We start from the raw sequence: 17,041 nt of genomic DNA on the forward strand, positions 1-17,041 counted from the left end.
TGCTACGTGTTTTACCTTTTGTACCTTATGTCAAAAATCCCCTTTCAGCCCAGCGTCTCCCAAAGTTGGTCACCACCCCATGTGCATATGTTGAATCAGTATACACTGTTATGAGCTTTCCCTCACCATGTTTTAATGCCTTTATCACAGCATGCAGTTCTGCTGCTTGTGGCGATTTTTTTTTCTTATTATTTTTCCTTTTCTGGTACTCTTCCCCATGTCGACTATGGTATCTCCTGTTACCGCATACCCTGCTACCATTTCTCCTGAATGCAATGTTTAGCGAGACCCATCACAGAATAACACACCGTCCCCTTCCTCCAAAGGCCTGTCCTGTAAATCAATTCTTCCCTTGGTGCTTTCTTCCGTTCTAATCACAGTCATGCATCACTAGATTCTCATTTGTTTGCACCGGTATCAAAGAAGCTGGATTCAACACATTGCATCGTTCGATTTTAACATTTCTACCGAATAGGTGCATTTCATATTGTGTCAATCTGGCGACCGTGAGGTGCTGAGTCTGGGTTCTGTTTAATAGCACATCCACGGAATGTGGTACTCTTACTGTTACATCGTTTCCTAGAATTATTCATGCGCTTTGCTTCAGAGCTAGGGCTACCGCTGCCACCGCCCTCATACATGGCGGCAATCCTCGGGCAACTGCATCCAATCCAGTCGAGAAGTAGGCACATGGCCTTTGCCTCCCACCTTGTTCTTGGGTTAATACAGACACAGAACACCCATCCACCTCATCCACAAATAAATTAAACATTTTCCCATAATCGGGTGTCCCCAGAGCTGGTGCGTTACACAAAGCACTTTTCAATGTATCCTACGCCCTGTTCATCTCTTCCGTCCAGAGGAAGGCTTCACCTTCCTTTTCCCTTTAGTGCCACTAACAATGGTTTTGCTATTACAGAAAACTCAGGTATCCAATGTCTACAATATGACAATACCCTTAACACTTTTCGTAGCTCTTTGTGTTATGGGACAGGGCATAGATTGCACCAGTGCTATGTGGTCGACTGACGGTGCCCTTCCTTTTTTTGATTAAACATGTCCCACTTAGTCAACCTTCTGTTGTACATAATGCATCTTTGCCAGGGACACCTTGTGATTATGTTTTGCCAAATAAAATAATACTAAGACAGTTGCTTCTCTGCATCCTTCCTCTGACTCTGCACTGATCAATATATCATCCACATACTGGACTAAGGATGTCCCTATTGGTAGCATGAGCTTGTCTAACTGAGCTTTTAATGCTTGGCTAAAAATAGCTGGGCTTTGTAAAAAAAAAAAAAAAAAATCTTGACTACATCGTTTTTAGTTTGTTCAACAAACTTTTACAACCTTTGTTTTTACAAATGTTCATATATGTAAAACACTAACCTCACTTAATATAGTTACGTTTTGATATTCCAACATTTATATAGTGTCATTTCAAAACAATGGTACATTTCTAACCAAAATAGTGAGTTAAGATTCTGCACCTATGATTAAAAATGTGTTACCAGCACACATTAGATTCATTAATTTCACATCAACTATTCCATAATCTCGCATGACCGCACTCTTGAAAGTTTTAATAGGCTTCTATTCGAAGGGATTGTGTCCTTCGACATATTCCTTATCTTTGATAATTCGTCTCCAGCTTGCTGGCCTCGGAAATTTTTTCTCTGTAGAGGGCGCTGCGCGTCGAAGTCCGCCGAGTCGATGTCCCTCGACAGCCACCGTATCGGCGCCGACGTCACCATGCCCATAAATAGCCATGCGCGGCGTCCGTTGCTCAGTTCCGTTTTTCCGCGCTTCGTGGGGCCTCGGAATATCGTTGCTCAGTTCAGTCAGAATAAAACCTCTTATAGTTACTGGAAATACCAACTCGTCCTTGATGGCTTCTTCATCGGAACAAACGACTCTGCAGTCCGGCTTCAAAAAATGTTGAGATTGTGGAAAGAAAATGTCGATAACGGATCCACACAGGATCTGCTTGTGGTGCTTGGGAGTGGAGCACCATTGTTCGAAGTGTGAGGACTGCATGTCCATGACAGCGAAAGCCTTGAAGGAGCGCAAGGGGAAGCTCGAGAGAGGTAAGTCAGTCAAAATCTCATCGAAAGTTTCTTCGACCGAGGCATTCGTCTCCTCGCCGTCGAAAGCATTCCCATTCCAGGTCTCGAAGTAGCTGCCACCATTCGTCGAGATCTAGACACTCAAAGAAGAGACGTCGAAGATCCCCTTCCTTGTCATCTTCTGCTTCCCCAGTAAGGGTCTCCTGCCCCCACAAAACACCGCTCTCAGGCTGAGTGGGAGGAATTCAGGCAGAAAATGCTAAGCGTCTTTGAGAAAGTGGCCTCGACCCCCTCGAAGACAGCTGAGGGTGATACCCCGGGTGAAAAACCTAAAAATCGAAACACTGTGAGTCGCTGCACCCGGCGAAAGAGTCCACCCGAGAGCGCCACGGGCCATCGGGTAAGAAGGCACCATCTTCGCCGTCGTCGAAGATCCCTTTGATGCATGGATCGGCGCCATCGATGCCGTTGTACAAGGGTTCTTCGACGCATCGGTCGATCGAATCGACGCCATCGTCGATGCCGATAAAAGAGATGACCACGGCTACTTCACAGCCAACGGTTATACCAAGAGCCTCCGGCATGACGCCGAGACCGTCATCGACATCCTCGAGTAGGATCCCGATCCTCTCAAGTTCTTCGAGGCCTCTTCCAGTTTTCTCAACGCCTTTCTCTGCGCCTTCGAAGCCTGTCACATCGCCGTCAACGACATCGACGTTTTCTCGCCCAATAATGACGAGTTTGGCTCCTTCTGCCTTAGAAATGGGTTTTACACTATTTCCGAGGTCAGAGTACCCCGGATTATCTTCAATCTATGAAGAAGGGGAGGATTCGGACCAGGAAACCTTCGGGTTGCAGAGGACCACAATACCTGTTGCAGAGGATTTTACCTCTGAGGAAAGAAGGTTGAAAGACCTACAGGAATCATTACATGGGGCAAGTGGGCTGGACACTTCTCCAGAAGTGGAATTTGTCAAGCCAGACCCAGGGGAACATGCCGAAGCACCCTATAGAACCCTGATGACAAGGATTGTTGATTTTATGGGTTGGTCTGCGCCTTCACCTGTTTTTCAGCAGGATGACCTGACAGACATACTAGACAAAGGTCCACAGGAGGATCCTGTGGTCCCCTTCCATGCAGCCTTGCAAAGGAAGATTTCATCAAATTGGGAAACTCCTGAGATTATCCCTGCAGTCAATAAAAGATTGTCAGCCAAGTATAGGGTAGCTGCGGCTGACCCTGAATACTTATCAAAACACCCGACTCCAGAGAGCCTGGTGGTTCAAGCGGCAACTTCATCAAGCAGCAGATCCGCTTACCCTACTGTCCCACAGGATAGAGATGACAAAAGGTACGATTCGAGGGGATTGGGTCCTCCGACGTATTCCATATCTATGACAGTAATCACCACAGCTGTGCTGCTTCGGAAACTTTTTCGGCGTCTGCGTCCTGCGTCGATGACGTCGATGCGCCGCCGTCGAGGACCTCCTCCGACGTCCGACGTCATCCGATGTGATAAGTAGGACGCACGACGCCAGTAGCCTCAGTTCCGTTTTTTCCGCGAACGTGTTGCTTCGTGTTTCTCGGTTCTAGCCTCGACTCTTTGGAGTTCTGTTCTTTCTGGTTCTTCGAGCCTGTTCGTTTGTGAATATTCCTTCGCAGCGATGTCTTCCACTTCGTCTTCAACCCCGCGTCCGGGCTTCAAGAAGTGCGGGGTGTGTGGGTCCAAGATGTCGGTGACTGACTCGCACGACGCCTGCCTCTGGTGCCTCGGGGAGGCCCACGACACGGATGACTGTGTCGACTGCCTGTCGCTCACTTCCAAGGCCTTACGCGAACGTAAGAAGAAATTGTCGGTAGGTCGGGTGTCCAAGCCCCGGAAGTCGAAGTCGGCGGGGCTTTCGACGGATGATTCGAGGGGTGACTCTCCGCGTCATCGTCGGAGGTCTCGTCGGTCTTCTTCTAGGAGTCGGTCTCGCCACTCCTCTGCCTCTTCGAGGCGTTCTCGGAAGCGCCGTCACCGGTCGCCTTCCGGGTCCTCTTCCGAGGACTCTGCCCGGCACGTCGGTTATCCCTCCAGCCGTGCGACGCCGGAGGAATGGGCTTCCTTCGGGAAGAAAATGTTGGCGATTCTTGAGTCGCAGGGTACTCAACCGTCCGCGCCCCCGAGTGGGGTCGGCCGTGTGAGGTCGAGAGACGCCGCTCGCAAGAGTGGTCGGCACGAGTCACGGGAGAGGTCCCGTTCGGACAAGGAGGCTCGTTCTCGCCGTACCCGTTCCAGGTCCCGGTCCTCGACGCGATCGAGACCGTGTGCACCTGTGATGTCTTCGAGGAAGACATCGACGTCTGAGGCGTCGAGGGCGTCGACAGGCTTTCTCGAGGCTCCGGCTCCGAGGAAGTCGTCGAAGCCGTCGACGTTCAGGTCGTCGAGGGACACGCTCGGGGCTCCGGCTTCGAGGGCTGTGTCGACGCCGCCGATATTGGAGGCGCTGCATCTGACGTCGACGCCGATTTCCTCGACGCCGATCCTCTCGGCGCCGTTGCCGGTTTTCTCGACGGCGGCGCCGATTCGCTCGACGCCATCGACGCCTTTCGTGTCGGAGGTGCCCCGTGTCTCGGGTGTACCCCCTAGGAAGGCTCTGGCTAAGAGCAGGCACTCTCAGGTGCCTTTCCACCTCTTGGATTATATTTCGGAGGCGGATGAGGATTCGGTTGGCCTGGTTCCTGATCAGGTGCCGGATGACATTGTCTCGGGCCATAGTCAATTTGACGATTTGAGGCAGTCGCTGCATGATGCTAGTGGTCTGGACACCTCTCCGGGGGTGGAATTTGGTCGGCCTGAGCCTGGCTCCCATGCCGATTCCTCATACCGGCGCCTTATGGCTAGGGTGTCTGAGTATCTGGGATGGTCTGCTCCCCCAGGGGAGTTTGTGCAGGATGATCTGACGGACATCCTTGATGTTGGTCCCCCATCTGACCCGGTTCTGCCATTCCATATGGCTTTACAGCGTAGGGTGGCGGCGGCTTGGACTGCTCCGGAGAGTCTCCCGGCAGTGGGCAGATCCTTGTCGCGGAAATACCGTCCAGCCAGTGGCGACCCCTGCTACTTGACCAGGCACCCCACTCCGGAAAGTTTGGTGGTGCAGGCGGCCACGGCCCCGGCAAAGCAGGCGTCGTACCCTACCATCCCTCCTGATAGGGACGACAAACGTTTTGATGGCTGGGCGAAGAAGGTGTTTTCTTCTGGTGGTATGGCGCTTCAGGCGGCCAACTCCATTTGTGCCTTGTCACGTTTCACGCACACTCTGTGGAACTGTGTTGCGTTAGCGGCTGAACATATTCCCGAAGGGGACGAACGGGTTGGTTTCCTTGCTTTGGTCCAGGATGGTAAGGATGCCATGTGTGAGTCCGTTCAGTCGGGTTTGGACTTAGCTGAATGCGTCAGTTGGTCCATGGCGGCGAGCACCGTGATACGCAGGTTTGCGTGGTTGCGGAAGTCGGGGTTTGCTCCTGATGTGCAGTCCCGGCTCCTCAACATGCCCTTTGATGGTGAACATCTTTTTGGCAGCAAGGCTGACGAGAGCCTTGAGAGGTTGCAGACCTCAAAAGCTGCAGCGAAGTCGTTGGGCGCTGCAGTTCGCCAACCTCCGCCTTTTCGTCCTAGGGGACAGCAGTGGAGGGGTGGCTCCTTTCGCTATTACTCGTCCTTTGGTAGAGCGAGAGGAGCTGGCAGTCAAAGGGGCCAACGCAGGGGTACCAGAGGTGGACGACAGGGTACCCGTGGTGCCAAGGCCGCTCGGGCAGTTGCCTCTTTGCCCTCAGGTAACGCCGCAGCCGCTCCTACTCAGTCATGAGGCCTTGTCCCATGGTTCGCCGGTTGGGGGAAGGCTGGCGCAGCATCTTGTAGAGTGGCGTGCCATTACTTCGGATGTGTGGGTTCTGGAGATCATTACCCACGGCTACTGTCTTCCCTTTCGGCACAGGCCTCGCGACAATCCACCGGGGAACCTCTCTTTGAAGTGTCCGGATCCGCTCCTTGCGCAGGAAATTCAAGCCCTGCTGGAGAAAGGCGCCATAGAACTGGTGCCTGTAGCGGAGAGGAACAAGGGATGGTATTCCCCTTATTTTTTGATTTCCAAGAAAGACGGGGGATTGAGACCCATCATGGACTTGCGCGGTTTGAACAAACTCCTCAGGAAGGACAAGTTCAAGATGGTTACTCTCTCTCAAGTCCTCCAGGCCCTTCAGCTTCAGGACTGGTTGGTGTCACTCGACCTCAAGGATACTTACTTCCATGTGCCGATCCATCCCAAGCACAAGAAGTACCTGAGGTTCGCGGTTGGCGACTCGCACTTTCAGTTTCGGGTCCTGCCGTTCGGTTTGACCTCCGCCCCGAGGGTTTTCACCAAGCTCATGGTGGTGGTGGCAGCGCATCTCAGGCAAGGGGGGATTCACGTCTACCCCTACCTGGACGATTGGTTGATCAGGGGGAGCTCTCCCGAGCAGGTCCTGGATCATCTGTCCGTCGCCTGCCACTCCCTTCACAGGCTGGGCTTCTCCCTCAATTTAAAGAAGTCCCATTTGACGCCAACGCAGAGGCTCCAGTACATCGGAGCAGTGCTCGACACTTCCCTGGGGCAGTGTTTTCCTCCCCAGGTGAGGGCTCTTCACATTCAGCAGATGGTGCGCAAGTTTCAGCATGCCCAGACGCTCCCAGCGTTCGAGTTCTTGAGGTTGCTCGGCCTCATGGCATCCTGCATTCTTCTGGTGCCAGAGGCTCGCCTGCGAATGAGATCTTTGCAGTGGGCACTCAGGATGCAATGGTCGCAGTCCTCCGGCAGGATGTCGGACCCGATTCAGGTGCCGCCCTCGGTCGCCCGGGACCTTCTGTGGTGGGCCGTCGAAGGCAACTTGATGAAGGGGGCTCCGTTTTGGCTTCCCTGGCCGGAGGTGACGATCGTGTCGGATGCATCCCTCACGGGATGGGGAGCTCATGCCAACGGGCTGACAGTCAGCGGTCGTTGGTCTCCGTCGGAGTCCAGACTCCATATCAATCTGTTGGAGCTGAGGGCCGTCAGGCTAGCCCTGAAGGCTTTTCTGCCGACTGTGCGAGGGAAGAGTGTCCTGATCCTGACGGACAACACGGTGGCCATGCACTACCTCAACAAAAAGGGGGGGGCAGGGTCACTTCCTCTGTGCAGGGAGGCGATGCAGCTCGAGTTCTGGGCCATCCAGCAGGAAGTTTCGATCTCGGCAGTTCATCTGGCCGGAGTCGAGAACGTGACGGCGGACGCTCTGAGCAGGCAGAGCACGATCTCTCACGAGTGGGAGTTGGCTCAGGAGATTCTCCTGGAGATCTTCGCCCTTTGGGGGACCCCTCAAGTGGATCTCTTTGCCTCCAGTGTCAACCGGAAGTGCGAAAGGTTTTGCTCGCGGGAATTTCCTCCAAAAGGAGCCTTAGGAGACGCGTTCGTGGTGGAGTGGTCGTTCCCGCTGCTGTACGCGTTTCCTCCGGTCCCCGTCATCCCGCAAGTGCTGCGGAGGTTACGGAAGTTCGGTTCCCGGATGATCCTCATTGCTCCGGCGTGGGCTCGGAGGACGTGGTACCCGGACCTTCTCGACTTGTCCATCTGCCCTCCACGTCGTCTTCCCTACCGAGACGATCTGCTCTCACGGGAGGGGGGTCAGGTTCTCCATCCAGAGGTCGGATCCCTCAACCTTCACGCTTGGCTTCTGAAAGGTTGAGGTTTAAGGATTGGGACCTCCCTGAAGACGTGATGGAGGTGTTGCTTTCGGCCCGAAGGCCCGCAACTAAGTCTCTGTACCGTTGCCGTTGGCGTAAGTTCTGCGACTGGTGCAGAGTTCAGAATGTGGATCCTTTTGCATGTGACATCCCCATGGTTCTGTCCTTTTTGCTTTCTTTGGCCCACAGGGGCTTGCAAGTGGGTACCGTTAAGGGTTACCTGGCGGCGCTGTCCATCTTTAAGCGCTCATCTGAAGAATGTTCTTACTTTAAAATCCCTTTAATTTCACAGTTTCTGAAAGGGCTCACTAATGTGTTCCCTCCGTCGCCTTTCCTGGTGCCCGGTTGGGATTTGAACCTTGTTCTTAGGTTTCTTATGGGTGCTCCGTTTGAGCCGTTACATTCTTGCCCTTTGAGGCTGTTGACTTTGAAAACTGTGTTTTTAGTTGCGGTTACTTCCGCTCGCAGAGTGAGTGAGTTACAGGCACTTTCTGTTAAGCCACCCTTCACTGTATTTCACAAGGATAGGGTTGTCCTTCGAGTTCGTCCTTCTTTTCTTCCGAAGGTAGTGACGGAATTTCATTTGGCCCAGAAGATTGTTCTTCCGGCATTCTATCCTCCTCCGCATCCTGGTAAGGAAGAGGAGAGGCTCCATAGGCTTGATCCTAGGAGAGCTTTGAGCTTTTATGTTTCTCGCATGTCCCGGGTCAGAGTGGACGATCAACTCTTTATTGGTTACGCTGGTAAGCGCTTGGGGCAAGCTGTGACGAAACAGACTTTGTCCCGCTGGATTATTTTGGCCATCTCGGAGTGTTACCGCTTGGCGGGCAAGGACCCTCCGGCTGGCTTGCGGGCCCATTCTACCAGGGGCTTGGCTGCATCTACTGCCCTGCAGAGGGGTGTTCCTATTCGCAACATCTGTGATGCTGCCACCTGGGCTTCGGTGCATACATTTGTGCGGCATTATTCCCTCGATTCCATCAGAGGGCAGGATCTGGCCTTTGGCAAGGCGGTCCTTTGCTCTGCTATTTGATTGGCTATTCTAAATTTTGTTTCTAAATTCTTTCCCTCCTCCTTGATTTGGTACTGCTTTGGGAGTCTGTCATAGATATGGAATACGTCGGAGGACCCAATCCCCTCGAAGAACAAGTTACTTTCTTACCTGGTAACGTTCTTTCGATGGGATGGTCCGACGACGTATTCCATATCGCTCCCGCCCTGCCTTCCCCGCTGCAGAATTTCTGTTGCGTTTGCAGCTTACGTTCCGCAAGGCTTTGTGTCGGACTGGCAGTTGACTATTGTCACACGTTCTGGGGGAAAAAACTACAACTGAGGCTACTGGCGTCGTGCGTCCTACTTATCACATCGGATGACGTCGGAGGAGGTCCTCGACGGCGGCGCATCGACGTCATCGACGCAGGACGCAGACGCCGAAAAAGTTTCCGAAGCAGCACAGCTGTGGTGATTACTGTCATAGATATGGAATACGTCGTCGGACCATCCCATCGAAAGAACGTTACCAGGTAAGAAAGTAACTTGTTCTTCTATGGCAAAGTCTTTTGTGCTTGTAGTATGGCGTTGAAGTCCATCAACGCCACCTGTACGCTCGCCAGGTTCAGTCACACACTGTGGGATGTGCTTCATCAGCGGCTGACTGCATACCAAAAGGAGAGGAAAGGCAAGCCTTTCTTAACATCATTAAAGATGGCAAAGATGCCATGTGCGAATCACTTCAAACTGGCATCGATTCCGCTGACAGTTTCAGCAGGGCCATGGCGGCAAGTACGACAATCCGCAGGCATGCGTGGTTGCGAAAGTCTGGCTTTGCTCCAGATGTACAGGCCAGACTTTTGAATATGCCCTTTGACGGCTGTTCGTTATTCGGTAAAAAGGCTGATAACAGTCTGGAAAAGTTGCAAACGTCTAAAGCAGCAGCAAAATCTTTAGGAGCTGTAATCCGCCAAACTCCTTTTCGCCCCTCAGGAACCTTTGGGAGAGGAAAGTCCTTTCGTGATTATTCCGCATTCGGGAAAGGCAGAGGACAGCCGGCTCAAAGAGGCCAAAGGAGATCCACCCGAGGTGGACCGGTCAAAAGTACTAAAGCCGCAGCAGCAGCAGGTGCCTCTACCCTCGGCATCTGCATCAGCCGCCCCCAAACCACTCTGAGGTCTTTCCACACAAAACACCTGTAGGGGGCAGGTTAACTCACCATCTGACGGAATGGCAGGCTATTACGTCAGATGCTTGGGGATTGGAGACAGTTGGCCAGAGTTACTGCCTACCCTTTCTACACATCCCTCAGAGTCATCTACCAGGGCACAGCTCTCTAAAAGTTCCAGATCCGCTCCTCTTGCAGGAAATTATAGACCTGCTAGAGAAAGGTGCCATAGAACCGGTACCTGTAGCGGACAGGAACAAGGGCTGGTACTCCCCCTACTTTCTCATACCAAAGAAGGACGGAGGACTGAGACCCATCCTGGACTTACGAGAATTGAACAAGTTCCTCAGGAAGGACAAGTTCAAGATGGTAACTCTCTCTCAGATCATTCAGGCCCTCCAGCTCCGGGACTGGCTGGTATCTCTGGACCTTCAGGATGCTTATTTCCATGTGCCAATCCATCTCAAACACAGGAAATACCTGAGGTTCACAATTGGCGGCTCTCATTATCAATTTCGAGTTCTGCCATTTGGGCTGACCTCCGCCCTGAGGGTCTTCACCAAGCTCATGTCGGTAGTGGCTGCGAGTCTAAGGAGGGAAGGGATCCACGTCTACTCCTACCTGGCCGATTGGCTGATCAGAGCTGTATCTTCGTAACAAGCTAGATTATGTCTGCCACTTCCTTCACAAACTGGGCTTCTCCCTCAATTTAAAGAAGTCACAGATGATACCATCACAGAGACTCCAATTCATTGGAGCGGTCCTGGACACTTCCCTGGGAAAAGCCTCGCCACCAGAGGGGAGGGCTCAAGATATTCTTCAGATGGTCGAGTTTCAAAATGCCCAACGTCTCCCAGCCTTCGACTTTTTGAGGTTGCTAGGCCTCATGGCATCCTGCATCTTCCTTGTGCCAGAGGCTCGCCTGAGAATGAGATCTCTTCAGTGGGCACTGAGAACTCATTGGTCGCAATTCTCAGGGAGAATGACAGATCTCCTCCGGATTCCGGACAAGGTAGCCCACGACCTTCAATGGTGGGCCTATCCAGAGAACATCTTGAAAGGAGAACTGTTTTGGCAACCATGGCCGGAGATGACAGTAGTCAGACGCCTCACTCACGGGGTGGGGAGCCCATTCCAACGACTTGACCATCAGCGGTCGTTGGTCTCCATCGGAGTCCAGACTACACATCAACCTATTAGAGCTGAGAGCGATCAGACTAGCGCTGAAAGCTTTCCTGCCATCAGTACAGGGGAGAAATGTCCTGACAATGACGGACAACACGGTGGCCATGCACTACCTCAACAAAAGGAGGCGTAGGGTCACTGCCACTGTGCAGAGAGGCAATGCAGCTCTGGTTTTGGGCAATTCAGGAAGGAATCTCTCTATCGGCAGTCCACCTAGCTGGAGAGAAGAACTTGGCAGCGGACGCTCTGAGCAGGCAGAGCAGTGTCTCCCACGAGTGCGAGCTAGCTCAGGAAGTCCTTCAAGAAATCTTCACCTTTTGGGGAACCCCTCAGGTGGATCTGTTCGCCACCAGCACCAACAGGAAGTGTGATCTGTTCTGTTCAAGGGAATTTCCCCCGAGAGGAGCTCTAGGGGACGCGTTCGTAGTGGACTGGGAATTCCCACTCCTTTCCGCGTTTCCACCAGTCCCTGGTGGAACGCGTTGAGGAATACCTCAAATGATCAAGCGGTTGAGAAGATTCCGGAAAACCATGATCCTAATTGCCCCGGACAGGGCCAGGAGAATGTGGTACCCGGACCTTCTAGATATGTCCATCTGTCCTCCAATCCGTCTTCCACTCAGAGAATCTTCTCTCTCAGAAGGGAGGTCAGGTTCTCCATCCAGACATCAGAACCCTCAACCTTCACGCTTGGCTTCTGAAAGGGTGAGCTACAAGGATTGGGCCCTCCCTAATGACGTCATGGAGGTGTTGCTTTCGGCCAGAAGGCCAGCAACAAAGTCTTTATACCGCTGCCGTTGGAACAAATTTTGCAGCTGGTGTAGAGAAGAAAATATCGACCCTTTTTCATGTGGTACACCAACGGTGTTATCGTTTCTACTCTACTTGGCAAACTCGGGCCTTCAAGTTGGCACTGTAAAAGGCTATCTCGCAGCACTTTCAATCTTCAAGCGCACTGCGGTGGAACCATCGTATTTCAAACTACCTCTAGTAATACAATTTCTCAAGGGATTAACTAATGTTTATCCTCCAAGACCATTCCAAATTCCCATATGGGACTTAAATTTAGTCGTAAATTTCCTAATGTGTACTCCATTCGAACCACTCCACTCTTGATCGCTGAGATTTCTCACTCTTAAAACTGTCCTATTGGTGGCACTAACATCTGCTAGGAGGGTGAGCGAATTACAAGCTTTCTTGTAAACCCCCCCCCCCCCCGACCTCCCCCATATAATTTTCCATAAGGACAAAGTTGTCCTACAGGTGAAGCCTAATTTCCTCCCAAAGGTGGTTTCTGAATTTCACATCACTCAGAAAATTACCTTACCTTCGTTTTACCCTCCTCCCCATCCGGGGAAAGAGGAAGAAAGGCTACACAGGCTGGACCCAAGGCGAGCTCTGAGCTTTTACATCAGCAGACTGGCTAGGATTAGGCAAGCAGACCAACTGTTTGTAGGATACTCAGGTCACAAGTTGGGACTACCCATAACAAAACAGACCATTTCCAGGTGTATTATAAGTAACTTGTTCTTCGTCTGGAGTACAGTTTCTTTCGTATAACTCTCATGATTAAAGATTGGCACGCTTGAGTTCTAGCTCCTGGGAAATCTCTACCAGAAACTTTGCTAAGGACAGGACAATCTTAGTAGAATATCCCCACATAAATGAGCGCCAACACCATTCCCTCGCAGACGCTGTTATGCCTTTTGGGCTCCAACCCAGAAGAGCAATCTGCCTGTTGTCAAAATACTGACAATAGATTACAAGATGTTTTATTGTTTAATTTTGGGCTAGGTTAAGACAGAAGCGGCACCTCGATTGCCCTCTATCAGTTGAATGTTCCCATCTCATGATTCTTTCCAAAGTGTGGAACTGATTTAGCTTAAAGCATAAATAGATGTCCCTCAATGAAGAGCAGGGGAATTTCATCAAATACATGCGAAGAGGTGTTATTTTAGATGCAAATATAGCAGCTTCCATATACGATATCTTTGTACCCATTAGTTCTAGGGTTTTTACCCAATCGTTTTCAAATACTCGTTCTTTTGACGTGTAGAAGGCGATATTCCAAGTGAGGTGGACAAAGCTCACATTTTTCTAGAAGTTTTTTTAAGGGATCATAGAATTTTATGACTGAAGATGGATTTCTCTCAGTTAACATTTGTCGAGAATCCTGATATAATGAATTGGGGGGAGGAAATAACATCTTTGCTAAGTTGGTCAACCGCTGCCAATGAAATCTGGTAGACGATGATAATGGTCCCAGTTCCATAAATAGCCGGGCTTTACGTGTAACCTTGCGGAGCTCTCGTGAATCGATACTTCCGTTGCCCCAAAGTGAAACTGAACAAATATCTCGACTCTGGGGCAGTGGGCAGACTATAAAACTAATTTTTCAAATCAATCACACTAAACCATTCAGCCGTACTTGGTAGTAAGGTCAAAATACTAGGCACTACGGGGAACCGTGGTTCCACTATTTTTATTAATTTCTCTCAAATCAATAATAAACCTGTAGGGCAGTGTCTCGTCTCATTCTTTATGGACCGGAAGCACAGGGGAGTTGCAAGGGCTATCATTGCATTCTTCTAGCACCACTATGTTCACCAAATCTCCCACAATCCTGATTAAAGCCTCCTCCCCCTAAAGTGATATCTTATACTGTTTCACTCTGGGGAGTCTCGCGTTCTCCTTTTAGTTTTATCACAATTGGATCAATTAGCAGAGTTCCCACATCATTACTGTGTGCCACCCATAAGTGTTCTGGTAAATCCTGTAATTCTACTGGTAGGGGTCTGCCGAGTGCCATTATAATGCGGTTACTTGGGTCATTTATGGTCATGCGCACCCCGCTCGGGGAACAATAAATGGTAGCACACAGTGCTTTTAAATAATTGATGCCTAGTACGTTTTTGTGACATTTCTCTGTTAGCAACCATTTATCATCCCACTTGACCCCTTGAATCTCTGCTTCCATTTCTCCACTTATCGGATTCACTATAGGTTCCCTGCCAAACCCTACTGATGTCTTTTTAGTTCCCGATAGTGGTGCTGAGGGGACGGCTTTAGTGTCCACTGAGCTGTTTCCAGCTCCGGTGTCCACTAAACGTTTCATGGCGGGTTGCTGACCTAATCTTAAAGATACATAAGGACCCTTTTGATCGATAGGTAGATACCATTCCCCCAGATCCAACTCAGCCTCTTCATAATAGACTGCTAGTTGGGTCCTGAAATCTTTGGATCCAGATTCCAAAATGATACTGGTGCCACCTTTAATGAGGAGGGACCTCTTGTGGTGGTCGTCTCTCAGCAATCTGTCGGTGGGTGCTCCTTTCCAGGACCCTTGCCCACTATTGACTGTCACGACGGATTCCTCCCTTCTGGGTTGGGGTGCGACGTTGGACCATCTCCAGGTTTTCGATCTTCGGTCGCCACAGGACAGACAGCTTCATATAAATTATCTGGAGCTCCTGACGATATGCCTGGCGCTGAAAGCGTTCAACCCAGGCATTGTCAAGAAGGTGGTCCATGTCTGCACGGACAATGCAGTGTCCATGTTCTATATCAACAAGCAGGTGGGTACCAGATCTTCTCCTCTTGTGGATCTTGCCATTCAGCATGCTATCTGGCTGGTAGCAGTTCACATCCTGGGCCAGCTGAATGTCACTGCAGATGCTGTCAGCCGACTAGCAGTGGTCAGCAACGAGTGGGAACTGAACACAGAGATCCTCTAGGATATTTTTTGCTCTTGGGGCACTCCAGAAGTGGACCTCTTTGCAACATTGACAAACGGAAAGCTTCCTTTGTATGCCTCCAGGAACAGGCTGAGAGCCGCCTGCTCTGGCAGATCCTCTCGAAATTCCATGGCACAACATGAGGGCCTATGCTTTTCCGCCCCTTCCTCTGATCCATAGGGCACTTTGCAAGCTAAGGAACACAGTGAATTGCTCTGTCCTGTTCATAGCCCCTTGGTGGCCGGCCAGGTTTTGGTTTTCGGAGCTTCGGCATCTATCGGTGTGTCTGCTGCTCAAGCTTCCGCTGGTTCCCATTCTGCTTCACCAGAGCGATCGGCAGTTGTGGCACCCCTCGCCACAATCGTTCAGCTTGGCAGGCTGGTGCCAGAGTTCAGAAACTTAGAGCGTTTAAATGTGTCCGTAGATAACATACGCATTATTCAGGCGTCCAGGAAACCTTCGACAAGATCTCAGTATAGGAGTAAATGGTTACGTTTCTGCCACTGGTGTTTAACTAGGCAGCTGGACCCCAGGGAGTCTATGGACCTAGTCCTTTCTTTTGTCTCACATCTGGCAGAATCGGGCATTCATGTCTTGTCTTGCAGGACTTATTTGGCAGCTGTCGCTGCTTACCTGTCCTCTGACCAGTGCTCTTTTTCACGGACGTATCCGGTCATTAAAAGAAACTTTGCAGGCCTATTACATCTTTACCCTCCACCTGCATCCAAGGTGGGATCTGAATGTGTCAGAAGCCTTTTGAGCCCATGGCTACTGTCGATTTTAAGTACCTTTCGTGGAAAGTGTCCTTTTTGATTGCTGTGACTTTGGCAAGTCGTGTAAGTGAGCTTCAGGCCTTGTCGGTAGAGCATCCATTCCTTACTTTTCTTAAGGATAAGGTTATCCTGCGGACAAATCCCTCCTTTCTTCCGAAGGTGCTCTCTGATTTTCATTTGAATCAGTCAACTTCATTGTCTGTCTTCTTTCCGGACCGGGTCTCAGAGGCCGAAAGGGTTCTGCACTGCCTAAACGTTGGAAGAGCCCTTAAGTTCTATCTGGACACAACATTGGAGTTTAGGAACTCTTTGCAGCTTTTTGTGACCTTCGGAAATCCGCAGTGAAAGCCGGCCTTGACAGCAACCATCTCCTGATGGATTGCTTCCTGTATTTCTGAGGCGTATACCATTCAGGGTCTTCGGGCCCCAAAGGGAATTCATGCTCATCTTGTGCGGGGCAAGGCGACTGCCGTTGCCTTCCAAACATTTTCCCTGGGAGACTATCGCGAAAGTGGCTACAAGGGCCTCCCCATCAGCTTTTTGTAAACCTTACTGTCTGGACCTGAGCTCCAGGGCTGATGCTGAGTTCGGTCAAGCTGTGCTTAGGAACCTGTTTCAATAAGGAATTTCCATCCACACAATTCCTGTGAGGAGTGCTTGGGAATCTCCCATAAGTATGGAGGAAAGGGGATGGGACGTAGGAGTATAATAAAGTTATTCACCGTAGTGACTACCTTACTCCTAGTCCATAGTACCGTTTCCTCCATACGCCCGCCCGCCGTCCCCTCTAGTAAGTATCCTCGATTATTGCTTAAATAGTCTCAGACCTGGCGATAGAAAAGGACTGAAGGGCGATGTGCAGGGCGGAGCTAAGGAGGGTGGGGTTATGGCCGCGTGCGATACCGCCCGTAAAAAGAGATGGGCACATTTTTCAATTTGATTCTTTTTACGAAAGTGCTCTGGTCCTGTCCCACAGGACAGAATGTCCCAAAATTATGGAGGAAAGGGGACTATGGACTAGGAGTTAAGGTAGTCACTATGGTGAGTAACTTTATTTCTACTATCTTTAGCCAATCTGGGACTCCAGATTGGTACTATTAAAGGCTATTTGGCGGCGTTGTCCATCTTTAAGCGCTTGTCAGAGAAAATGTCATATTTCAAACTTCCACTGGTGACACAATGTCTAAAGGGGCTCACCAGTGTGTCTTCCCTCTGCCCCAATCCTCCTTGCCAGGTTCCAACTTGAGACCTTAATCTGGTATTAAAATGTCTTATGTGTGCACCCTTTGAACCTTTACTCTCATGTCCCTTAAGGTTGTCAACCTTTAAAACCCTTCTCTTGGTAGCCCTAACTTCAGCCCGTAGAGTGAGTGAGTTGCAG

The 17,041-nt window shown here is 50.7% G+C and overlaps 1 protein-coding gene across 1 annotated transcript in view; it reads left to right on the forward strand.

Annotated features, from left to right (window-relative positions):
* Window positions 1-17,041, forward strand: part of PHF12 (PHD finger protein 12) — a 689,998-nt gene that overhangs the window by 526,518 nt on the left and 146,439 nt on the right. The gene's annotated exons all lie outside the window — the stretch shown is intronic.

The sequence above is a fragment of the Ambystoma mexicanum genome, chromosome 9 (genome assembly GCF_040938575.1).
Source record: "Ambystoma mexicanum isolate Mex_15411 chromosome 9, UKY_AmexF1_1, whole genome shotgun sequence".
Taxonomy (NCBI): Eukaryota; Metazoa; Chordata; class Amphibia; order Caudata; family Ambystomatidae; genus Ambystoma; species Ambystoma mexicanum.